Below are 27885 nucleotides of genomic sequence, written 5' to 3' on the forward strand. Positions count from 1 at the left end.
GTAACAAACGTTCGTACACAGTTCCTGTGTCCGTCAACTATATCGGTCCCTCGGGAAACTCAAAACCCAAATAATAATAGTTCCTATTGTTACTGTCGTGTTGACAGCGATGAGCGCTCACGGATTTCAGACTTACGTTCTCACTTTCCTCTTACCGGATCAATCCATGGAAGAAACATTTATTCATAATGATGAAACGAGCAAGTTATACAGCAGCCTTTAAAAGAAAAGTCACATCTGTTTTGTTTTCTCCTAGATTCTGGTAAGTTGGAGAAGTTGTCAAATCATATTATTACCATAAATATTGTCAGTTTATGGTAATGTTTTGAACTACCAATGTGCTATGCTTGTGCTGTGTTTCACCAGTCAGTAAAATTACATTTGTGTATCTGTACACGAGCTCTGTTTTCTTGTATTCTTCTATTTATTGGTGCTAAAATTAGGGTGCGCGTTATAAACGGGTACAATAATTTCCCCTAGATTTTACAAGTACATTTGGGGTGTGGATTATACACGGGTGTGCCTTATATTCGGGAAATTACAGTAGTTAGTTCGAATAATGAATTTTAGGAGATGTAAAACAAAGGCTTGCTAAGGCGAGCATTAAATGCGAATACAAAATAAAATTCCTGAGCGTTTCTTCAAACTACAGTGGGGCAAATAAGTACTTAGTCCACCACCAATTGTGCAAGTTCTCCTACTTGAAAAGATTAGAGAGGCCTGTAATTGTCAACATGGGTAAACCTCAACCATGAGAGACAGAATGTGGAAAAAAAAAACAGAAAATCACATTGTTTGATTTTTAAAAAATTTATTTGCAAATCAAGGTGGAAAATAAGTATTTGGTCAAAACCAAAAATTAATCTCAATACTTTGTTATGTACCCTTTGTTGGCAATAACGGAGGCCAAACGTTTTATGTAACTCTTCACAAGCTTTTCACACACTGTTGCTGGTATTTTGGCCCATTCCCCCATGCAGATCTCCTCTAGTGCAGTGATGTTTTGGGGCTGTCGTTGGGCAACACTGACTTTCAACTCCCTCCACAGATTTTCTATGGGGTTGAGATCTGGAGACAGGCTGGGCCACTCCAGGACCTGGAAATGCTTCTTACAAAGCCACTCCTTTGTTGCCCTGGCACAATTAGTGGTTGACTAAATTCTTATTTGCCCACCTTATGTAGGATTGCACTTTCATTGAAAAATAAATTAAAAATACCTGAGCTTAGCCTCAAATGGTATAAAATAAAATAAATTAACTAGTCAGAATTGCACTTTCATTTAAAAATAAATTAAAATACCTGAGCTTAGCCTCAAATGGTATAGAATAAAATAAATAAATGAATAAATAGATAAATGAGGCTCTAAATCCAACAAAAGAACAATTGGCCAACTTGCAAAGTCCGCTAGCTTAAATGCTATAAAATGCAAATGTTTTTTTACAGTGCTCTTTACAAATTATTCAAACACATGTTCCCACAAAAAAATGGCTAACTATACCTCTAAACTAAATTACAAAGGCAAAACAAAAACACATTAGCTCAAACGAAAACATACTTTATGTTGGTCTTCACAGGGAGCTGCTGGATTAAGCCATGTTAAATGAGTTATGAATTGAACAAGTTATGGATATTATTATATTCAGTGTTTCAAAACAAACTATTACAACGCCACTCTAATTAAAAGAAATCTCGAAGCAGCAAAATTTGATTCGAAGCTTTTTTCTAATCGAATTGCTCTAGTTAATTGATTAACCGGTGCAGCACAAGATTACAGTCTTGAATTCTATCTAATCCAGTTGCCATGCAATATTTGAAAGTTACACGGCAGGGTGACAAGTAGATAGATAAGGTCAAAGATCAAAATAATCATGTTGGTTGACTCTCTTATATATATATATATATATATATAAATAAAAAAATAAAAAAAACTGCTAAATTATATGAAGCTAAACTTACTGTTGTAATTCTACCTAATATTACCAACACAACAAGTGTAAATTATTATGCTGTGTTCATGGCACTGACAGTTTCCAGGCAAGTCCTGCAGTGCGACACATATACACATACAAATACGCACAGGTGCCTATACAATATGGATTGGTTATTGACCACACCTCATGAAAGATGCAGTTATGTATATGAGTGTTGGGTGAGTGAACGCAGGCCACAGGGTCAAAGCAACCCACTGTACTCAAACTTCAGCTCTTCCCTGCGACACAAACCCACTGCTGTCATAATGATTTACTAAAACAAAATCACAGACTGCAGTCTTCATTTCATTAGTCAAAACTGTCACAATAAATATCCCTCAATGATTCTCTTTTTTCACCATGGAGATGAGACACTGACTGATTGCGGCAAAGAGTAGCTGTTTAAATCACCATGTGGGGGGAAAAACGACACTAGCATAGTGGGGAAAGATACTGTAGACAGAGGGAAAAAAACATTAGCATTATATTGAATTGTAAGGTTTACAATTTTGGATATAGGAAGTTCCTGATTTATAATGAAACAAAAACTACAGTAATAATTCATCTCACAAAGTCTGCATGATATGCTGACATCCAATTTTTTTGTCTAGAATTTTAATTCCTCTGTGTTTATGTTTACAGCAGAGGTGTCAGAGTAAGACTATTCTTGACAACTTTTGGAGGACCCCTCAGGCAAAAATAATTTGAATTAATGCTTACTGTTGCTTTATTGTTGGTGCCATAGCAAAACAACAGGTTTGGAGCTATGCTCTCACTCGCTCTCTCTCAAATTTTGCATGATGCATTTTTACTCGCTCTCTCTCTCGAATTTTGCATGATGATGATTTAAATCAGGGGTCAGGAACCTATGTCTCGCGAATCATATCTGTCTCTTTTGATTGGCGCCATCTGGCTCTCCGCCAACTCGTAATCTTAAATGTGAAACCGTCCAGCTCACTTGACATGAACGAGCTGTGATGAGCTGATTCCATTCACACATTGGTTTTGGACACTGCAAACGTACGTCACAATCATTGTTGTTAATAACGGCATTAGACTATGACAGTTTCTAACGGCGTACTTCTCCCATCTTTGCAACACCGTTACAGTTGCTGAGTATTTGAAGGGGTGCGTTACTACAATTTGGTTGAATGAAGCGAGAGTTGTCTGATTTTGTCACACATCATCTGCCTGCTTGCCTGGAGAGAATAGAGCGTCGGGAGTGTTTGTGACAGTGTTGCAAACACGATGATCATTAGATAGGCGGGCGGATCATGCCCTGCTCCACTGCACGCTCTGGCAAACAAAACATGACAGCGATAATGACGACGGGCCAGGGAATTTCAAAGGTTGCATTGTTAATTTACTAAAAATTTAAGGATTGTGTTGTGCTTATTGTGCAGTAACACACAGTTTCAGTGATATGCACTGGTTAATGGTCAGTTTATAGCCGTGTTTTCGTCACAGACTAATATATTTGATTCAAATAGATAACAAATGTTCAAAAATACTGTGTACTGTTTTTATTCTTCAATTAGTTAATATAAACAACATAGACTTCATAATTGTATTGACAAGTCAATTCGGCCAACCACTGCCCGTCCCACAATCCGCTTCAGTTATTTGTAGTCTGTCGTAGCGACACATGCAGTGATTCAACGGATTGACGATAAAAGTACAAAAGCTTTATCGCATACAGACAAGACCGACTGTCTCAGAAGTGATTTGTTCGAGGATTCAAGGTAATTATTATATTTTTCGTACCATGCATGCATTTTGAAACATTGTGAAAAAAAAAACAATGGGAGAAATGAGCCGCTACAGCATTTGCAAAATAGTTCGCAATATTTACGTAAAATAAATGCTTACTGCCCGGTTCTTTGCTCTTTTAACAAAGAATCGAGACTGTTTTACGCCCATATCTAGAAATAATTTGGGGATTTAAGTATTTATTCACAAGAATTTTCACCAGAAAAGCTCTGTTTACATCAGGCGACCGCTAGCTACATTCACTAACAGACTAGTGTTGTACTTTGACATATTTACGTAAAATAAATGCTAACTGCATGTTTTCTTTCTTTATTTATTTATTTTTTTTTGGGGGGGGGGGGGGGGGTTTAAACCAAAAATCGAGACTGTTTTACGTCCATATCTATAAAGAATTCAGGGATTTAAACATTTATTCACAATAATTTTCACCGGAAAAGCTTTGTTTACATCAGGCGACCTCTAGCTACTTTCACTAACAGACTAGCATTGTATTTTGACATAGACCTTTAAAGGCTAAAGCATCATTGCATATTCTCTCTGACCAAGATAAAGAAAACAATCTTACCGTGCGTGCATATGTGCAAGCTTGAGATGACACAATGGTGAGTCGGGGCAGGGGGCACAGCACGTGATACGTCACGTGTGACACAACCAGACATTGCTACGATGTAGGCTAACTACACATAAATTGTCACATATTGTGAACATGTGACGGAAACTAATGCGCATTTTCGTCTCATCGGACAAAAAACTAGCATTCATTTCACTATGTTTTAGTCTCCCAAAAGCTCGTTTTCATCTCGTCATCATCATGAAAAAAAGTTTTCGTTGGCAAAATATTTTCGTTATAGTCATCGTTGACGAAAACAACACTGACACACACACACTGTATGGCTCTCGTGGAATAATATTTTAAAATATGTTGTTGTTGTTCAGGTGAAAAAGGTGCACAGAAACCTGATATAGGTATACAAGAAAATTGCGAGTATAATGAAGGTTAGATAGTTCAAAATGATACCCCCATGGCTGTAACTACAAAAATACCTTTGAAGCAGGAATTAACTTTTTTTACTGCTGCGCATTTCTTGAAAGATTCCTTGTTTTATCCAGTAACTTACGTCGACTTCCCCTCCTACATGACCTGCTCAACCAGGCTTTTTTTTTTTTTTTGTCTGCAGTCTTTTTTGATGCTTTTGCACTTACACACTCGTACCTGAGGAATATAGTAATTTGCTGAGGAGTGTGATGTGAGTATATCAGCACCCACGTACTCGCTCAAAGTCTGGAGGTTGTTCGGGCATGTATCATGAGCAGAATTAGTGATGAGTTGCCAGGATCATGTTGTGGAAAAAGACAAGAAGAACTGCAGTGTCCTATTCTAGTTTTCCATTTCTTCATACATGCATAATTCCATTTAATATATGTTTTTTTTTAACTTCACGAACCTAAATATTCATAAATTATAAGAGCTTAAGGCGAACTTGGCAAAACTTAGCGCGTGTTGAAAACTCATTTTCTGCGACATGCGTTTCAACCAGTTGTTTTCTTGCCTTAATAAGATCAATATGGCAACCAGCGCATATTGTGTTGTATTACACCATCACCACCAATTGAAATAATGAATTCCCAGCCTGACACAAAGGCAGATGAAGGCATATTTGAACATTCAAAGAGCGAGCGTCGGGAAGGGAAAAAAGGAGAGGTGGAGGAGGGGGGATAAAACATTCCCAAAATTAATTTTCATCTCCAGGGTTCATGCATATTTAATAGAGAGCGCTTGAATATCATAGGGTAATACTAGCCCGGCATGCATACAGAGGCCATGCTGCCACGAGAAAATAAACGACCATGATCGTTGTCATGAGCAATAACTCTCTGTAGAGCCGGGAAACAAAATAGCCCGAAATGCTTTGATGAAGGCGGGAAAGGGGGAGAAAAAGAGCGAGGTAGCAAAGGGAAGCGGTAACAGAGGTTAAATACTGGTGGAGTGATGGGCCCTTTGCAGCTGCTGGGGCTGTTTCTGTCTTTGTTTTGGAGGAGCTGGCGTGGGGATGATGGGGAGCACCGGATTGGAGGGGTGGAGGGCTGACATGTGAGTGACAGTAAGTGACAAGCCCTGTGGACGGTATCCCAAGAGGCTCTCGGTTGCCAACAACCACCTCCATCACCTTTCAGTGAGTAAACACATCACAGAATCAGCACATGAAAGCATGCGGTAGCGCCAACGTGTTCGCTTGTCTCGCACAGGCGCGTGTGTTGCTGCGATAAAAACCCACGCTTGTGCACACCTCCGTTTCCAGCTTGTAAAATACATCTGAACAATTAAAATTGAACACGCTGTACGTCTTGCTGATAAGCATGTGATTGTGCTTTCCCAACCTCAACTCGTACTGTAACCCGTGCGCACTCAAAAGCCCATCCCAGCAGTGTGTATTCACCTATTAAGGCCTCTTTATCCTGTATTCAGTCCATGTGTGGCAGAAGAGGGAAAAAAATGAGGCATGAAACAGCGTTGTCATGCTGAACAGAATTTTAATTACGATCCCTTCTCCTCCTCTCCCTTTGCGAGGGATCCCAATTGGCGCGAAATAAATACAGAAAAGGAGGGCGAAAGAAAGATGAATGACAGGAATCCTTGCCTTTCTGAGAGGCAGTCAGAACCTTAACATATGCTCCTATCACAGCTTGATGGAAAAAAAGACTATCACAGAGAGCATTCAAAGAACAAGGAGTGGATCACTTCAACCACCCGAAAATGAAGAAAAATAGTAAACAGGTAATATTCCATTGTTGTTTTCGTCAAATATGACGATAACATCATAAATATTATAAAATATTAAATGATATATCTACACACATACTGTAGTCTTGTGTGTGCCTTCTAAACTCCAATACTTTGTTTTATAATATCCACAGAATAGTTAACCAGTTGTGCATTCGCATGCTTTTTTCCCACCATTTTTTGGGGGCAAATCTCAAATGTGTAAATATTTGTGGTTTTTCCCTCTGTGGTGTCCTTGAATGAACTTACAGGAACTCCATTTTGATGAAATGAAAGGACTTCATTTAGCAATTTATTGTAGATTTGGCAACAGATGTTACTACGTTCCAGAGATCTGTGTTAGTCAACACAAAAGATTTTTTGTTAACTTACAGTGGTATGAAAAAGTATCTGAACTTTTTGGAATTTCTGCATAAAATCACCATCAAATGTGATCTGATCTTTGTCAAAATCACACAGATGAAAAATGGATTTAATTAAAACCACCCAAACATTTATAAGTTCTCATATTTTAATGAGTATAGTGTGCACACAATGACAGAAGGGGGGAAATAAGTAAGGCAACCATCACATTTATTGTTTAGTGCTCCCCCTCACCGCCCCTTTGGCAGCAATAACTTCAACCAGATGTTTCCTATAGCTGCAGATCAGTCTGGCACATCGATTAGGACTAATCTTGGCCCATTCTTCTCTACAAAACTGCTGTAGTTCAGTCAGATTCTGGGATGTCAGGCATGAATCGCTGTCTTTAGGTCATGCCACAGCATCTCAATGGGGTTCAAGTCTGGACTTTGACTTGGCCACTTCAGAACGTGTATTTTGTTCTTCTGAAACCCTTCTGAAGTTGATTTACTTCTGACTTTTGGTTAATTGTCTCGTTGCAGCATCCATCCTCTTTTTAGCTTCAACTGTCTGACAGATGGCCCCAGGTTTTCCAAAACATCCCAATAAACTTTTGAATTCATTCTTCCATTAATGTTTGCCAGTTGTCCAGGCCTTGAGGTAGCAAAACAGCCCCACATCATGATGATCCCTCCACCATGCTTCACGGTGGGGATGAGATGTGGATGTTGGTGAGCTGTTCCATTTTTCCTCCACACATGATGTTGTGTGTTACTCTCCAAACAATTAAACTTTAATTTCGACAGTCCACAAAACAGTTTGCCAAAACTTCTGTGGAGTGTCAAACTGCCTTTTTGCGAACATTAAATGAGCAACAATCTGTGTTTTTTTTTTTTTTTTTTTTTGAAAGCAGTGGCTTCCTCCTTGGCATCCCCCTATGAACATCATTGTTGGCCATAGTTTTACATATAGTTGATATGTGCACAGAGATATTGGACTCTCTAGGGTTCTTTTTTAATCTCTGAGTATTCTGCGCTGAACTCTTGGCGTCATCTTTATTGGACGGCCACTCCTTGGGAGAGAAGCAACAGTGCCAAACTCTCCATTTGTAGACAACTTCTCTGACTGTCGATCGATGAACATCCAAACTTTTATAGATGGTTTTGCATCCTTTACCAGCTTTATACAAATCAACAATCCTTGATCGCAGGTCTTCAGACAGCTCTTTTGACCGAGCCATGATGCACATCAGACAATGCTTCTCATCCAGACAATTCTTACCAGGTGTGTGTTATAGTGGGCAGTGCAGCTTTAAACCACTCATCAGTGATTGGGCACACACCTGACTTAAATTGCTTGGTAAAAATTTGTTTCAATTGCTCTTTAAGTCTCCTTGGGCAGAGGGTTCACTTACTTATTTTTCCCCCTTAAGTCATTGTTTGCATGCTAGCCTCATTAAAATATGAAAACCAATAAATGTTTGGGTGGTTTTAGTTAAAGCACTGTTTTTACATCTGTGTGATTTTGACAAAGATCAGATCACATTTGATGGTGATTTTATGCTGAAATGTGAGAAATTCCAAAAGGTTCAGATACTTTTTCACACCACTGTATTTGAAAGTTCTGTGCCATCTTGCAGTCTGCAGTCATTTTTTTGAGAAGGGGCGCTCCTAGCAAGAGTAGTTTTGGACTGACCTTTCTCCCATTCATAGACAGTCTGGTTTAGCGTTGAATGATGAACATCAAAGCTTTAGAGACTTTTTTAAAACCCTTTTCAGCTTCATGCAAGTCAACTTTCAGATTCTAATTGTCGAGTCAAGCTGTCAAAGGCAGTGAATATATTTAGAACAAATGTAAAGCTGGTGAGTGTTTTTATACAGGGTCAAACGTTCTTTTACAAACACCTACATTTCAATATAACGGACAGTATTTAAGGACCAAATTGTGGAGAAGAAACATGGTCAGATGAAAAGTGCTCACTTACTATTATTATGTTCCTTCACAGACGCCTACACTCAGTAACATAAGCAAACACACACAAACTCTCACACAAGTTAAGATTACTGTAAATCAATGCTAAGTGTCCTTGGGTCTCTAGCCTATATCCACCAGGGAAGAAAAAAGTAGAATAGTGTCACTTGAACAATGAAGTGTCAATCCAGCCTTTGTCTGATCCAATTTGACTCACTATATATATTTATGAGTTGCAATAGCTTGACTTCCAACCCAATTACACAGATGTGTAGTAAGGTGTTTTACGGGTATCCTAAAAGCCCTGTCAGACCTTCCCAATCATTTGATATCCTTTAATACAATGTGGCCTGTAAGTTAGATCAGGGTATACCCTCAAAAACCATAACATGGCAAATTGTTCATTTTGATGAAAATGTGATGATCCTTTCCATCCTCACCCACCACCTTTTTTTTATTCCCTCGTTCCTCATGATCCAGCCCCCACACCGGCACTGTGAGCTCTCTGACAGCTCAGGGAGTCCCACTAACTCATCTTAGCCTTTGGAGCTGCGACATCCTGCTTGTTTTATTTCCCACACGCTAAATTGAGTCGTAAAGACTTGTAAAAATAACGACAGGACACGTTTTTTTTTTTTGCCTTTCTTATTCTTTATTCCCTCAACCCGTTAGCGCTCCCTCGCACGCCCACTTCCCTCTTTCTGGTGAGTCCCAGGTGGGCTGTTTAGTCAACCCATTTAAAAAGGTGTGACATGTTAACAAGGCTGGGGATATTTACAGAACGCTGACCGAGGGCACCTATTATTTTGGCAGTAGCTTTCAAAACTTTAAATGTATTCACCCAGTCAGTCATGGGCAGAGGTGGGTAGAGTAGCCAAAAATTGTACTCAAGTAAGAGTAGCATTACTTCGAAATAATATTATTCAAGTAGAAACATTTGTTGAAAAAAATTCTCAAGTAATGAGTGAACTTGTAAGTTGGAGTTGATTTCAACCACCATTGACTCGCGCTAGCTTAGCCACTCCGGAGCCCTGAAACAAACAAATAACTGACAAACTACGTGGAATTTGTTTAAATCAAATCCAGCGACTAATTAAACCCCGCTAACTCAAAGATTAAGCCTAATGTCAAAAATTCAGAATTTCGGGTTAGGGTTCACAGCATATCGGTGCCAATGTAAAACAATGCAAATTGACAGCACAACAATCAACAACACACAAATGAATTGCATAGTGCAATAAACACAAAGGTGGGGGCGGGCGGGGATGCGGCCGCACAACCCGGAAGTACACCGTACACACACGGGGTCAATTTGGCCACAAAACGTGGGAGCAACTTAGCACTTGAACCTTTTCACCCTCAAAAAAGACAAAGTTGCTGGTGTGGGAGTACTCCAGCTAGCGAAAAGAAACAGACGGCTGCGGCTTAGAGAAGGGACAGCCGACACGCTCGCGGAGGGTGGTCGCCAGGGGAAACAACACCTCCAACATGATTTCACATATACGTGACCATCATCCGTCACTTTACACTCATTTAATGTAAGTAAATGCTGTCATGAACGTTTCCCACCAGCTCTGAGAAAGTCACTCTAGCGTGTTTAGTGTGTCTAGCGATCGTAAAAAAAAAAAAAATCTATAACGTAAGCTTGTTAACGAGGCAGATAACGTGGCTGTTAGCATGCCAAGATGGCTAACCAGTTTCCTCTCTACCATTAGCTTACTCTTGCAAAGTCTTCCAAAGTGCTGTAACGATTAACCGATTAACTCGAGTAATTTGAGCAGAAAAAAGATTTGAATTCAATTTTGCTGCTTCGAGTACTCGTTTAATTAAAGTGGCATTGTAATGGTTTGTTTTGAAAGCTTTTGCATTTATTTTTATTGATTTGGGTAGATACACCGCCCTCGAGTGGCAAAAGTGAATATGACATAACGCGTCCAACATGGCTGATCCCACCTGCTCCCTGTAAAGAGCAACGTGTTTTTGTCTGGTAATGTTTTTAAATGCATTTGTAATTTAGTTTATAGTTATATTTAGACTTTTCTATGTGTTTGAACGATTTTTTAAGAGCATTGTAAAAAAATTTTTTTTTTTTTTTTTAAAATCGCATTTTATTGCAATACCGTCATATCGTGAAACCGCGGTATTTTTGCTTAAGGTTATCATACCGTCAAAATCTCATACCGGCACATGCATAGTTGAAAGGCGACTCTTAGCTGTTATATGAATGGGCTTATGTTAGGTTTTGTGTTTGTTTTCTCCTAATGTGACTTGTCCCTGTGATTGCCCATTGATTTTACCTGATGTTCCTTCTCCTAGTGTATCCTCCTGTGCTCACCTGTTCCTTGTTGTCTCGTTACCCCTTGTCTGCGTGTGTGTATATAAGCTCCCATTTTCTTTTCACTCCTTGTTGCGTCATTGTCAAAGACTGTCTACGTCCATGTCCACGTTCTGGTCAGCATTCTCGCCTCTCTCCAAGCCCTCGTGTTCCCCTCAGTAAGTTTTGATACCCAGCCTTTTGTTAGTAACATGAGTTTTGTTTGCCGCTGTGTTTTTTGGAATCTCGTCATGATTTGTTGGTACTTTGTTTTTCTCTTGCCATAATTAAATCATTTTGTACCGTCAATCTGCCTCGCCTTCTTTCCCTGCATTTGGGTCCACACACCACCTGCCTGCCCGTTTCCTGACTGAATGACGCAACCAATTGTGGACCCAGCGGGAAAAATACGGCACCGGCGTGCACGCCGACGACCATCCGCCCGTTCCCCTGATTACGTTTTTCCTCAACACGTTTTTTTTGGATTCCGATTTTTCTGATTTTGAGGAAGATCACAATTTATATGATCTTCTTTCGGACTCTGACTCTGATTTCATGCCCTCTGTCTCCCCTGAGTATTTTTCTGTCCACCCTCCGCTCTCTGCGTCCTGTTCGCAGATCCTAGCCAAAGGCTCCTACTTGGGATCCCGTTGGGCCATCTATCGGGGACCCCCCCCCGGGGTGGTCTACGGGGTCGCCCAGGCTCAAGGCGGCCTAATGAGGCTGTTCTTCCCCCCCTGCCACCTGAAGGCGCTCGCCAAAAGCCTCGGCATGGTCGTCAACGCCGACGGCATGCTGCGATGCCGACATCGTGGCTTCCCAAAGCTACCATGCCGACGTCCCAGTCTCCTGCACCGATGTCCAGGCTGCTCGATGTGCCCGTCCCGGCGCCTCATCGCCTAGTCCCCGTCCGGGCGCCTCACCATCTGGCCTCCATCCCGGTGCCAGCCCCGACTCCATGCAGTCCAGTGCCTCCCGCGCCGACTCCACGCAGGCCAGTGCCTCCCGCGCCGACTCCACGCAGGCCAGTGCCTCCCGCGCCGACTCCACGCAGTCCAGTGCCTCCCGCGCCGACTCCACTCAGTCCAGTGCCTCCCGCGCCGACTCCACGCAGTTCAGTGCCTCCCGCGCCGACTCCATGCGCTGACCGCTCCTGTTTCCTCCTGCGACCACGCTGCTGTTCCGCCAGCAGACTCCTGCGACCACGCTGCTGTTCCGCCAGCAGACCACGCTGCTGTTCCACCAGCAGACCAAGCTGCTGTGCCGCCAGCAGACCAAGCTGCTGTGCCGCCAGCAGATCACGCTGCTGTTCCGCCAGCAGATCACGCTGCTGTTCCGCCAGCAGATCACGCTGCTGTTCCGCCAGCAGACCCCGCTGCTGTTCCGCCAGCAGACTCTGCTCCTGTTTTCCACGCAGACTCCGCTCCTGTTTTCCACGCAGACTCCGCAGCTGTCCCGCCCGACTCGGACGACGACTCAGTTCCTTGTCCACCCGATTCCAAAGACGACTCAGTTCCTGGTCCGCCCGATTCCAAAGACAACTCAGTTCCTGGTCCGCCTCATTCCAAAGACGACTTATTGCCTGGTCCGCCCGACGACGCTCCTTGTTTCCTGCCATGGCTGGTCGGTATGGAAGACAGGGCCAGTCACCGTCGTCCCGGAAGACCGCCCCATCAACCTGTGCGCACGCATCACGTCTGGCGCCCCGGACGCCCTCCCGATTAGCCCTTGCTGTCGGCCCACGTCTGGAGTCCTGGATGACCTACTGACTAGCCCCGACGGGCTGATGTTGCTCCCTCCTCCAGGCAACCTTCTGCCCACTGTGTTTGGGACCTTTTTTTCTTGGGGACGTCTGGGATCCGTCCCTTTGGGGGGGGTACTCTTAGGTTTTGTGTTTGTTTTCTCCTAGTGTGACTCGTCCCTGTGATTGCCCATTGATTTCACCTGAAGTGCCTTCTCCTAGTGTATCCTCCTGTGCTCACCTGCTCCTTGTTGTCTCATTACCCCTTGTCTACGTGTGTGTATATAAGCTCCATTTTCTTTTCACTCCCTGTTGTGTCATTGTCAAAGACTGTCTACGTCCATGTCCACGTTCTGGTCAGCATTCTCGAGTCTCTCCAAGCCCTCATGTTCCCCTCAGTAAGTTTTGATACCCAGCCTTTTGTTAGTAACCTGAGTTTTGTTTGCCGCTGTGTTTTTTGGAATCTCGTCATGATTTGTCGGTACTTTGTTTTTTGCTTGCCTTAAATCATTTTACTTGATTTTGACTGATTTTGCAAGGCCCACAGAAAATTCTGTTGTATTGCTATATAAACATGGAACCCACCAAAAGAAAGATTACTCTCTTCTTTCAGCAGAAAAAAAAAGTTCATCTTTTTCCATTTTGTAGAAAACAGCATTAGAAAATAGCTTAGTTTGAGCAGTTTCCCAATTTCTGATGAAAAAACGGAGAAATTGAGCTTTTTGTGAAAGCATACATTTCAAACATAACGTTGACTTTAACACAGCTATTTTTCGCTTTTGTGACATCCCAAACATCTGAATAATGTTTTCGTTCTACAAAATAACATAAGCAACAAGACAAATAGAGCTTTTGATTGCAAAGTAACAATTTATTTACACATAACTAAACTATTGAACTGTTGAACTATTCAACTATACTATATATACTACTATAACAACGGGGAAGGCTTTCGGCTGCTCCCGTGGCTAATCTGATGAGTGCGGATCAAGATCGGCCTCACTTTTTTCATCACCTTCGTCGTTGGTTTCAACCTCGTGCTAAGGAGTAACACAACGTGAGCTCCTCAGAACGCATGTGGAACCTGACACTGTTGTGGACATCACCGTCTGTCTCATCAAGATAGATTTTTTTGTAATCCTTCTTTGACGATGGTTACATTTTCTTTTCTAAACACTTCTCCAGTGTCGTTTGCCTTTTTTTCCCGATTGTTCTCCACATTTTTCTCAAATTCTCACGCGTCTTCACAAGATCCCTCCAACTTCCATTTCCTGACTATTTTTCTTCACTTCCTTTCTTGGCCCAAGATGAGTTCTTACCAAATGCGCTACTGACCTCCAGTGGCTAGTTTTATTGCTTTAAAATGGGTTTTGAGATTTGTGCATTATATTTTAGATAGATCGGAACCTATAGATGCCTCTTGTCCAGGGGTGGGCAAACTATTCCACAAAGGGCCGCAGTGGGTGCGGGTTTTTGTTGCAACCCATTAAGAGGACACCTTTTCACCAATCTGCTGTTTTACAAGTGCAATCAGTCGACTGCAGTCAGGTGCTTCTCATTTCTGCTGAAACCTCATTGGTTCAACTATCTGTGTTGGCTCAGTTGGAACAAAGACCAGGACCCACGGCGGCCCTCGAGGACCAGTTTGCCCACCCCTGCTCTTGTCAAAAAAACAAAACAAAAAAAAACGCAAAAGACATATACAGTGCCCTCCATAATTATTGGCACCCCTGGAAATGATGTGTTTTTTAGCGTCTATTTTTTTTTTAAAATTCAAATAATATGGGACCTTAATGGGGAAAAAAAAGAGAAAGAGAAAAATCCAACCTTCATTACAAGTGCATTCGTTCAGTGGGGAAAAAATCACACAAAAATACACACAGTCCCAGTCTTCAACTGGGACCGTGTGCTTTGGTCAGATGAGATCAAGATTGAGCTTTTTGGCAACAAACACTCTGAGTGGGTCTGGCGCGCCACGAAAGATGCGCATGCTGAAAAGCACCTCATACCCACTGTGAAGTATGGGGGTGGGTCAGTGATGCTGTTGGGCTGTTTCGCTTCCAAAAGCCCTGGGAACCTTGTTAGGGTGCATGGCATCTTGAATGATTTGAAATACCAGGACATTTTAAATCACAATCTGTTGCCCTCTGCCCGAAAGCTGAAGATGGGTCGTCACTGGGTCTTTCAGCAAGACAATGACCCTAAACATATGGCCAAATCTACGCAGAAATGGTTCACCAGACACAAAATCAAGCTCCTCCCATGGCCCTCTCAGTCCCCAGACCTTGTTTTGTTGGCCAAAGGGGGTTGTACAAAGTATTAACACCAGGGGTGCTAATAATTGTGACACACATTATTTGATGACAAATATTTTTTCTTTATGTGGGATTTTTTCCCCACTGAATGAATGCACTTGTATTGAAGGTTGGATTTTTCTTTTTTTCCATTAAGGTCCCATATTATTTGAATTAAGAAAAATATTAGAAGCTAAAAAACACATCTTTTTCAGGGGTGCCAATAATTATAGAGGGCACTGTAAATAAGTTTTTGGGACACTGAAGCAATTAAAAATAGAACGTATTTATACGTTTTTGGGAGCAAATGAATACGATGATCAAATTCGTCGGCAACTAATTTGTTAATCGATTTTAATCTATTTAATCGATTAGTTGTTGCAGCTTTAATAATAATGCATTTGATATTTCCCGCTCTGTACTAGTACATTCGACGTAGCTTTCCTAGTGATCAACGATAACTACTTTTTCGACTGTTCTGCTTTGTCTTCTTTTTCCCGTAATGTCAGTTGTTGGTTTAGGCGCATTACCTCTACTGCCCAATGGCCTAAAGGAGGACTAATTCTGACATGGAATTCTGTTTTGTCTTTTTTTTTTTTTTGTCTTCAATCAAACGTATTTGCCATCTGGCTGCTTGCACTGAACCCTGACGGTATGGGACCAATACAAATATTGTTACACTTAGACATATCCAAAACTACATTCAAAATGTGTGTGGGATTTGTTTATTATGGACCATTTTCCTGGCTCATGGTGTGAATCATATGGATGCAAACAAACACAGAGGTATAGAGCGTGAGGTTAATCTTTAGGCTCAGCATGCGAACACATGCTATAAAGCCCAACAAGAGCAGATCAATCTCACATTCTCTCAATCTCACGCTGGTTACTCATTAACCCTTTCAGTTCTGATTGGTGGTTCGCACCAGCACTCCAACTATGTTAAACAAAAGCAGTAAAAAAAAGAAGATGGTGTTAAATTCAGTAAATAGCAATACAATTCATTAGGTGTGATTTGGTGACTGTGCACCTCATAAATCTCGCTGTGCTGGTAGATCTGCACAGCACTACAGTAAAGGCTACGGGTATAGTCAGAATAATGCAAGGAATCCTTTTACCCCGAAGCATGCGATTTCTCTCAGTGACTGGTGTACAATAGAGCCACAAAGAAGGGAAGACGCTGTGCATAAAAAATACATGGACTAAAAAAATGTCCTGCAGCATTGTATCGCAGCCTTATTGAAGGGTTTTTTCTTTTGTACATGATTTTTTTCCTTGAAGGATATGCTTGTCTATTTAATTTATTGTTCAAGGCAGACACATAGCAAAGGAAACAGCCTGACAACTTTGACAGCCAACAAGGTAGATCGCTTCAATTTAAATGGTTTCACTGTAAAAAGAGTGAAGCCCTTTTTATATTTACCCTCGACAAGAAATTAGGTACACTTGCACAGTCCCAAACCCAATATCATACACAGTAACGCTATTTTATTTGCCAATTTCAGTTGCAGTGCTTTTGAGCAACACCCAGATGTTGTTTTGTAGCTACTTGCTAACTGAGTGATAATTATCAACAATACAGGACAATAAATACATGAATTGTTCAGGAACACTTAAAACAGCTTCCTTGATTCTTCTGATGATGGTGTTCCTGTGTTTTAACACAATACATTTGGTTATTTCAGTCTGAAGATCTACCCAGAAAAAAACATAATGATCATCAAATGTAGACTCGTTTGATACTGCAAAATTAATATACAAAGGTACCTTTACAAACGAAGTTAATTCGTTCCAGGACCTTGTTTGTAAGTCAAAATGGTCGTATGTCAAGCAGGAGTTTCCCATAGGAATACATGATTAAATCCATAAATTTGTTCCACCGCCTAAAAAATCCTTAAAGGGTATGAAAATGCGAAGTGGGTGTGAGACATCAATAGAACCGTTATGTGCCAAGATAACAAATATTGATAAAGTTAACAAAAAAAAATCAATCACATTAATGAGCAATTATCGAAAATAGATAGAAAATGACGAACATTTCCGAAAGTGTTCCGGAAACAGCCGAATGGGGCGGCGACGTCACTATAAGTGAATGAAAGTCGAGGCGGAGCCAGGTGCCATTGTTTTTTATCGACGAGAGGGTAGCGTTCGGGTTTGTTTGACCAAAACATCACTAAAATGGTTCAAAACTGCTGTGCTATGTGGTGTACAAATAGCTTTTTCTCGGAGTATAGTATCCATGAGTTCCCGAACACGGAAAAAAAAAAAAAAGCTGGACTACGCAGACAATGGGTAAAGTCCGTGCAAAGAGACCCAGCCTCCGGCACGGTTTTGTGTGGTGCGCATTTTCCACCTGAAAGCTTCTCGAATTATGGACAAGTGAAATCGGGTTTTGCTAAAAGATTGCTGCTCAAAGCAGATGTGGTGCCCACCATACACGCGCAGCCACCTATATGTCCCAAGACACAAAGAAAGAGGACGAAGACTGCCACTGATGAGACCACCTCACCATCCCAGGCAAAGCAAAGGAGGGTATTTGCTAAGCTGGAAATGGCCAGAGTGAGTACTCTTCTATAATAAAAAACATATCATATCCGATTTTTCATCAGTGTCATTGCTCCCCTCAATGACCGTTTCATTACGCTGCATTTGCGTTCGTTTGGGCTCAAATTGGTAACCTAAAACACCAATTAAAGCTTCGTAACTCTCCTCGTCACCATTAGATGAACATTCGTTACGTCCTTCTACGTCGGATTCGGCGCTGGAACTAGAAACGAAATTGTCTGCCATCATCGCCACCATTCAGTATTAAAGCACTGAGCCGTTTTCTTATTGAAGAAACACCCCTCACTGTCAATTCTGAATTCTCTTTTATTGACAACGAGGGGTGTTTCTTCATGAGGGAACCTGGAATATGTGCAGAGCAGGATGAACACAATGCAACAACATAAACAGCTCAAAACACCCCTAATTCTCCCCTCACTAGAAGGAATTATATTGATGCAGACAGGCGCTGGCCCCCTAGTGGCCGGTGGCACTCTCTTCACTTGTAACGACGTCACGCACACAATCTGCCAGATCTCTGGCGCCGGTCGTTTTAGCTTGACAATCGATCCAAATTTCTCTCATTTTCTTGTGTGTAATTACACGAAGTGGCATGATATGAATACAAAAGGCATGCGTTTATGGATAAATGATGGAATATTAACATTTCCCCAGGGGTTGACATACCCTTTAAGTACTACTGTGGTCACCTTTTTGCTTTCTCAATTCATTGATTTAGTTAGCCTCCAAGGTAGGCACTGGTCAATAATTCCTTCAAAGATATCCTGCTAATACCAGACTAGTCCAAAATGGAAAATATAGGGAAATGACACAAAGTGCAAACCTGTGTATTGAAGCACAAATCCATTGCTGCTGAGGGAGGCATCACTGCGAAACTCCAGGAAGAGTGTGTTGGAGCTGCTCTCGATCCGATCAGGAACGTCTGTGCCATAGAAGCTTCCCAGCAAAGGGCTGAGAGAGTCTGGCCCATCATAGATATGTAAGAAGTCATAACTGGGCTGTAAGCTGAATCTGGTAGAATGAGAGAAAACAAAATTTGTTGTTGATGTAATTGAAGAATAAAACACAATTCAAATTGTCTATCAATTAATCCATTTTCAGTACAGTGTTGCGGCACATTTTGGAAAGTGTGTTGGTGCAATTGGTGTGAATAAAAGAAATTATGCCTCCTTTCATGTTGCAGTCCCTTGGTTAACACTAGAACTACCAAGAAGGGATCAATTGATCCAAATCACTTTTGTAACCAGAGAAGGATCATTTGACCCAAATTAGCATATCTTTGTAAGCACTATGGTCCTTATTAGGGGCCGTTTACATGGTGACTCTCCGAGAATACGAAAAATGTGAAATTTGCATTTGCATTTGCATCTCCATTTGAACAATGTCGCGATTCCACATGAAAATGATGTAGTATTCATGCCAGGCCCTAGGGGGCAGTGCAGATTTACTGGGCGACAGAGAATGATGCACTTTGACCCCACCAAGCTCCCTCAGCCCGGAAAAAAATATGCCCGCCCACTCGAAGCAAAGTCATTTTTCTTTAGTTCAAAAAGGCACACAAATTGAAACGTTCAACATATTTAATTTAAAAATGTTATTAAAACAGTAAATTAAAGCCGAATTTTTTAATGTTTAGTAACACCGCTGCGCACGCCCAATGTGACGTATACGAGTGCTGACGTTAACGACGCGGTCTCACGCCGCAAGAGCCTTTGATATGCATGCCGAGGTATCGGGGTCATTTGACACCCTTCTGGTATTTCTTTATAGCCCAAAAAAACCCGGTAGTTCCAGTGTTAATACTGCCGATACTATTACAAATGGAAATTAAACATAACAAAACAAATAAATTATTAATAAAAAAAAGAAATAATAAAATACCAATAATAATCACTTAATAATATAACGAATCGTGTTCTAATGTGGCGGACATTTTTTTCTGTACGTGAACGCACCGTGTGACTGACGACAGAGTGAGAGAGAGTGTACTAAAATTTTTACTTTCATTTTTTCCGTGTTCTGTTGTTGGGTGCCAGCTGCGGGGGACAGTAGGCATGTTGTTGAGGCAAGTTCTGAAATAAATGATTAAAAACCTGACTAATCTGGCGATTTATTTGTTACAATAATAATAGTTGTCACCTTAACTTATAAAGACTGGCGAACGGAGGAGGACTGCCGAGCTCATAGCCATTCTACGGCCGTATTGTCGAGCTAGTGTACGGACGCGGACACCACGCTCATATTTCCCTAACATTTCAAACCTAACCTGCACTAACATTGTTGGAACCCATGTTGATTTCTCTCACAAGAAAATCCACTGTGTGTCCATCTTGTGGTAAAACAAAGACACTGCCGGGCTGTCATAAATCGTCGTATTTCGAGCACGTCGTCGGATGTAGAAACAAATGGCGAGTCAAATTTTACGTCGGATGTCGAAGAGATGTGTGTCGAACCGATCGTATGTCTAGGTACCACTGTATTTTAATACCTCTGTGAAGTTGGCCCCCCATAAGACGCAAATTTAAATAAAACTGATGTCAATAAAATGGTACCTCGACATACGATCGCTTTGACACACGATCTTTTTGACATCAGACATAAAATTTGACTTGCCATTTGTTTCTACATCCGACGACATTCTCAAAATACGACGATCTATGACAACGCCGCAGTTTCTTTGTTTACCCGCAAGACTGACGTACAGCGGATTTTCTTGTGACATAAATCAACATGGGTTCCAAGAATGTTAGTGCAAGTGGTGAAACAAGAAAAAAGGTGAGGCTTACCATTGAAATGAAGATGGAAATGACAGAAAAATATGAGCGTGGTGCGCGTGGCTGTGAAAACTGGATCGACGATACGGCTGTAGAATGTCTACGATCTCGACGGTCCTCCTCTGACATCCGTTTGCCAGTCTTTATAAGTTAAGTTGACAATTATTATTGTGGTAATATGGCAAAAAAAATGCCAGCTTCGTCAGGTTTTTATTCATTTATTTCAGAACTTGTGCAACACAACATGCCTACTGTCCGCTGCACCTGAACAAAGTGAAAGTAAAAAGTCCCTTTCTCACTCTGTCAAGTCAGCCACGCGGTGCGTTCAGTTACACTACGCAAAACATATGCGCCACATTAGAAAACGATTCGTTACGTTATTACAGGTATTATTTTAGTACTATACTGTATTATTATTTGGATTTTTATTCATAATTTATTTGTTTTGCTCAGTGTAATTGCTATTTGCAATAGTACCAGCAGCATTTATTAAGGATTTAGTAAAGGTTTTCGGGCTGTGGAACAAATTAATGGAATTTAGGTATTAGGTATGTATTCTTATGAGAAAATCCTGCTTGACATACGACCATTTCTTCTACTACTTCGGTTATTTCAGTCCGAAGATCTACTCAGACTAAATATTATGGTCATCAAATGTTGAGTCTTTTGATACTACAAATTTAATATCTTTGAATACCTCTGTGAAGTCGGCCCCACATCAGAAGCAAATTTATATAGAAATGATGTGAATCGTTTGTTTGTGCTGTTAAAAGTTTTGTTTGTGCTGCTATCGTTTTTTTAGATATTTAAAATTATTTTATAGGTCAATCGGAGGTCGACCAGCCCCCCATTTAGCTTAAAAATGGCTAAAAACGGTGTTAATCGTTTGTGGTGGTTTGCCATGTAAAAAGTTTCATTTGTGCTGCTATCATTTTTGAGATATTGATGTATTAATTTTGAGTGATGACGTCACACAGCTCCCCATTTGTTGCAAAATAGATCCGGAATGGTGCCATTCATTTTACTCAAATGTATCTTTTAAGAACTACAAGTGTTTGTATCCGTCGATCCCTTTAACAGAAAGAATGTTAAAATGTAAATACCATCTTGTTGATTTATTGTTATAATTAAAAAATACAGTACTTATGTACAGTATGTTGAATGTTTATGTCCGTCTTGTGTCTTATCTTTCCATTCCAACAATAATTTACAGAAACATATGGCATATTTTAGAGATGGTTTGACATGAGATTAATTCCGATTAATTAATTCTTAAGCTGTGATTAACTCGATTAAAAATTTTAATCGTTTGACAGCCCATTACAGTGTATATATATACTAGTATATATATGTATGCGTCTGATGGGGGGCCAACTTCACAGAGGTTATTTAAATGACTTGCTGATTTAATAATTTAGAAAACAAACCTTCGGCACAAGAGAAGAGTACTTTTGTTCCTCAACTTTTTAATGTTATTTGTTGCATCCGTATGCATGCACAATATTGACTTTAAGATGATATAGGATGAATTTATTCTCATGTTGGTTCAACCACACCCCCCTCGCTTGGAGACGGTAGCATGTGCTGATGTTCAAATCGATCAAAGTACTGTATATGCCTGCAAGAAGAATTTGGTTTCAAATAAAATATCTAGATGTGTTACTCACTTTTAAAAGATTGTGATCAACTATAGAATGGATGTAAAAGATCCGAGCTGGACATAAATGGAGTTAGTGACATAATTTGCATTTAATGACAATGGTCATAAGCATTCATTAAAGTACCTGTGGCAGCATAAAGAAATCTTAAATAGCATTATTATGTGAATTAGAATCATATTTCGAGACGATTCGACTATATACAACAATATGTCAAAGCGCAGATGACGAGAAATTAGTCTTTTAATCTGCCGTTTAGCCCCGCCTGTCATTATAGCGCTCTAGCGTCCCGAGCTGGATGATGACGTCGGCAGGATTTCATCTGATTTAGAATTCAGCCAATTGAGGGGGAAGATTCAGAACGAGGAAAATACGACAGAGAACAGCAAAATGTCATGATTGTTTTAATCTCTCTACTCCAATATTTTTTACAGGATATTATTTTTAAGTATTTTCCCCAATTGCTCAATAAATGGTATGGTCATGACAAATAACAGACTTGTGCTAAATTGAATAAGAAATATTAAAAATGCATGTATTCAGAATGACAGGGCAAAATTACTGCATAATGGTCAAAACTGCCGACTTCTTCCTCTCCGGAGCGGTATTTTAGGCCACTGGATTTAGTCCGGCTTTTGTCATTTCCCTGCCCCGGCTTCGGAGACGGAGGAAAGAGCGAACAAAACAGGAAGCGTAACAGCTAGCTGACATGCTAACACGAACCGAGCAGCTTATCCAAGTCATTTTCTTGTCTTTCGAAAACGAAAAATCACACAAAACTACCCCGACTCATGTCACACACGGCGGGGGGGCTGGTTGTATTCACAGATCGGCCAGCCCCTGGTGGCGAGCAAGTTAAGGCTCGTCGTTGTGTTGTGGCTACGGCGGGCTGGGAGTGTTCCTCGCCGTGAACGCCGAAAATAGCCTATTCTTGGTGGACAAACCGGCCGGCGTTGGAGTGGGGGGCTGCTCGTGGCCAAGCCGAGGAAAGCGCATTCTTGGCGGCCACGCTAATAGGACCGATGAGGTGGAAGCAGGGTTCGCGTTAACCGAATATTTTCCGTCATTGACCGTTTTTTTACAACGGTGACGGAAAAAACTGAAGTCCATCTGTCATTTTGACAGGTTGCAATTAATACCCCAGACCACAGGGTGGCGAGTGAGCATATTAATTAGCTATTGTCTCTCTTGATGCATGACGTCGTTGGCCTTACTGGGAAAAATGTCAAGGCAACTGTGTGTCCGAAGTTTCTTCAAAAAGCCCCAAAACGACGATGGTGTTGATAAAAGAGGTGAAAAAAGAGGGACTGATGCAGTGAAGGATGACAACGAATCAAGTGAATCGCCGGTTCATTCCTCACTGCGGCGAGCAGTTGAAAACGCAGTAGAAAATGCCGCCAATTACCAAGAAGGGCAGAATTGGTAACACGGTGAAAGCGGCATAAAGGCAAAAAAGCGGACCAGACTAGCCAGAGCCTGAAATTATTTCAAGGAAAATATGGAGGGTGCCACCACTGTGTGTACTCTTTTTGCTAAGCTGAGCTCGCATACCACGGTAGCACGTCGGCTATGAACGAACACTTGACGCGCCGTCACCCAGGTGTATTTCGGAAGACAACAGGAAACAACAAGCTAGCGGATTGTAAGTCCATACAACTTTCTAACAATTTTTTTAAAACATTGGAAGTTGCATTTATGTGCGTCGTATCAACGTGCATTTTTATTTAATAATAATAATAAATTAAAAAATATGTATATACATATATATAATGGAATTATATAATATTTTATTATTATTAAATGTATTTGGATCATGCAAGGTCCCACTTGGGGGAAAAAAAAAATATATATATATATATATCCTGTATATACATAATATAATAAAAATATATATGGAAACACAGTACTGGCCTGCTTACTGTAATCCATGACTGCACTAATGTTAGTTACCTTATATTATATTGTATTTTTGTGTATATACATATCGTGACTGCATCAAGATATAGTCATTTTAAAAATTTAAGTGTCTGGTAAAAATAGATTATGACCAGATTTTTATGACCCTGTCAGTCAAAATGACAGACAACGAAAAAGTCTAGCGCAACCTCTGGGTGGAAGTGACCATAGTGTTTGACAAGCCACCGGTCGTCCGCCGAGTGGCGTTCTCGGTGGACAAGTAGCATTCCCACCCACAAAATGCAAGCCACCTCCTTATTAAAACACGTGCCATGATCTCAGTATTTCAGATAATACAAAACACGTAGTTAACTCACTTCGGTCCAGTGGTCCCACAGTTGTTGGACTTGTTTTAGTCATTCTCCGCAGTGAACGGGAACTTTTTGAAACCCAAAAAGGCTCACACACCTCTCCATGGTGCAGCAACAAAAACCTGCAGCACATTGGTCTGGCATGATGTGAAAAATAAATGAATTAATCTGCAAAATCAGATGAATCTGCAGTCCATCTGCATGCTATTTGCAATGGCTGTATTGTGAGATGGTGACCCGGCTGATGTCACATTCGCATTCTTCCTCAATCCAAGTCACTCAGTTTCATGGCGTGGGATTCAAGAAATTGAACAAATAAATCGATCACTTCCACACACATCCAAGCGGTCCATTTCATTTAGGAGCATAAAATACCACGTGAAATATGAAATAAATATGCTTTTTGCTGTCATAGGCACTTGAATGCCCGTGATAGTGTCATGTCATTATTAGGACGGTCTGATGGCAGGCATATGACGCCGCTGTCAAATAAAGTGTTATCTATTAACTAGAGATGTCGATCGGGTCCGATCACGTCATTTTCAAAGTATCGGAATCGGCAAAAAAATATCGGCAATGCCTTTTTTTAATATTATATATATATATTAATTAACTTGTTTTCTAATTGTATTTAATGTTATAGACATAATATGTTACACTCATCCAGAGTCTTTAGTTTAGGCTTAAGGTAGGGTTATCAGATTTATCCCAATAACGGTGGTAATTATTTTTTTTTAAAAATGTATCACGTTAAAATATTTATCGCAATTAATGCATGTGCTACACGACCCACTCACGCATTGTCGCGCTCAATCTGTAATGGCGCCATTTTACCTATATAGAGACATAAAAGGTAGCGTAAAATGAGTAGAGTGAATTTTGGCAGCCTTTGGAGCATTTTTTTAATTGGCTAAAGCCTTACAATCCCTCTCCCTACAATTAGAAATATCATCGGAAGCAATGTGGGGAAGCAAGGTAGCAATTGATCTTTTTCTTAACACCTTATGTTATTTCCCAACGCAGAAGATATATCAATTGGTGGCACTACACACAGTCATGGTTCCACTTCCCATCATGCATTTGGGCATGGCCACAGTATCATTTACTGCAAGCTCAACAAATACACTAGATGGCAATATTTAGTCACAATATACAAAGTCACAAGTATTTCTGTCCGTGAATCCCTCTCACAGAAAGAATGTTAATAATGTAAATGCCATCTTGAGGATTTATTGTCATAATAAACAAATACAGTACTTATGTACTGTATGTTGAATGTATATATTTGTACGAGTTTTATTCATTTTTTCTTAATGCATTGCCAAAATGTATATGATCGGGAAAAATTATCGCGAATGATTGGAATTGAATCGGGAGCAAAAAAAAAACCAAAACAATCGGATCAGGAAATATTGGGATCGGCAGATACTCAAACTAAAGCGATCGGGATCGGATCGGGAGCAAAAAAACATGATCGGAACAACCCTACTATTAACCTAACAAATCAAAAAATAAGACGCACTGGACTAAAAACTGCAGGATTTAAAATGAGGGAAAAAAGCGGCTTATAGTCCAAAAAATATGGTATATAAAATTTAAAAAACAACAACAACAACATGTAAATAGGGATGATGCACAGCCAGATTTTTTTTTTTTTTTTCCTCCAAACTGTACCCTACCAAATACAAAATTATACCGCAACTTTAAACTATGGGTTCTCACAAAATGGCTGAATTTTCTAGCTGCTACATCAGAAGTGCAGGTTTACCCTTTGTTAAGGCTGGTTAAGTGTAGGGATGTGCATGTTTGAAATCCTTACATGCAATGCCCTTTTACGTTTGGACTTGCCAGCCATTACCATTCAGATAAGTTGTACTTGCATCTCCTTGAAGAATCAGCCATGCGTAAAGGAGGGACACACTCATCTTGCTTGTTGAAGAAAAAATGTGCTTTCCATGCTACCAGTGTCAATACGGATCTGTGTCACTTCTTTGCACTGAGCAAAGATGACAGTTATTTTCATAGCGCGGTTTGCGCTTGTGCACGCTACTGTAGTTCCCATTCGAATGGAGAAATTAAGAACTGAGCAAGTGTTTACTGCAGTCCCCTGGAGGCGACAGGATTACATAGGATTTGGCCAGCGTCCAAAAAGGTCTCTTGTCAGTGCTCCACCAGAAGCACTTCCAACTCATCTTCAAACTCCGAGTGATAATTCCTTTATGTCAAAGCAAGAAGTGTATTGATTTTGAATGGTATCCAAGACAAACCAGCCAAGGTAGCTGGGTTCAAAGATCAAATCGGTACAGCGTGTTCCTTTCCGGAGCTTCAACTGCCTTCTTCAAACTGTCAGGGATTATTGTTCTAGGACACAGCAATAAATGTATTGATTTTCCCCAGATACAGTATCTGACCTGTGATGTTGGGGATAGCTAAAGCCTAATCTCAGATAAGCAGGTACATGTTCCTTGTCAAACCCCTCTGTCCATTACAAGCAGGCGTCAAACGTTCAGAGGTTGTGGCCCTGTATCAATAGAGGAACCTATTAATTTCGAATGAAGCACAATTTCAGCACTGCGCCATTTAATATCTGTCTGATTATTTTGCTAATCTGCATGCCAATTTCTAGTTTGGAGAATTGAAACTGAGAAAGCCATTTGACCATCTGAGACGGATCAGCCGGGAACAACCGTAATGGTGTTTGGAGCGAGAATGTGTAAAGCAATGGAGAAAAATGTCTAGCGAGTTGAGCAAGATTGAAAGCAACATTAGAAGTGATGCTTCTTATAGGACAACAGCTAGAGACTAACAGACACATTTTGTAGGCAGAAAGATTTTTCAACAAGACATGAATAGTGAAATGAAAAGGTTTTGACAGCATGGTGAATCTGAAGCGATGGGTTGAATCAAACAAAATGAGGCGGGAATTTTGCCTTGATGAACTTTCATCAAAGCTTTGTTCATGAATATATACAGATTGCCTCTCTGCCATCCAGATAGAACTTGAAAGAATGCACGCTGATCCGGCCAACTTTTGTTTAAAAAGCCGATAATTCCTATGTTTAGTCCAGTTACACATTTTAAGTTTTTAAGCTTTCACAAGGATTCATTTCCAAGAATAGTCTAGATTGCAGTTTTCAGAACTTCAAGCCTTATTATGAAAGCCTGGCTTATGTGTACAGTAGCGGTGTGCCAATACATCAATTATTAGATTTATCGTTTATCGAGATTTGACGCGTGATGATTTGATCTCGATTCATAAATGTTCAAAAATGATGATTTTCCCTAATAACCTAAAGACAGTCGTTGCTTGCGGAACGAAATTCAAGACACGTCTGCCACCCGGACAACTTAAGGGACGCACAAGGTGAGGATGGCGGCAGCGGAAGTTACTGAGGATGTCGGCCGTGAATGAACACTTGAAGCGCCAGTTTTAATTT

The sequence above is a fragment of the Corythoichthys intestinalis genome, chromosome 20 (assembly GCF_030265065.1).
Source record: "Corythoichthys intestinalis isolate RoL2023-P3 chromosome 20, ASM3026506v1, whole genome shotgun sequence".
In the NCBI taxonomy this organism is placed as follows: Eukaryota; Metazoa; Chordata; class Actinopteri; order Syngnathiformes; family Syngnathidae; genus Corythoichthys; species Corythoichthys intestinalis.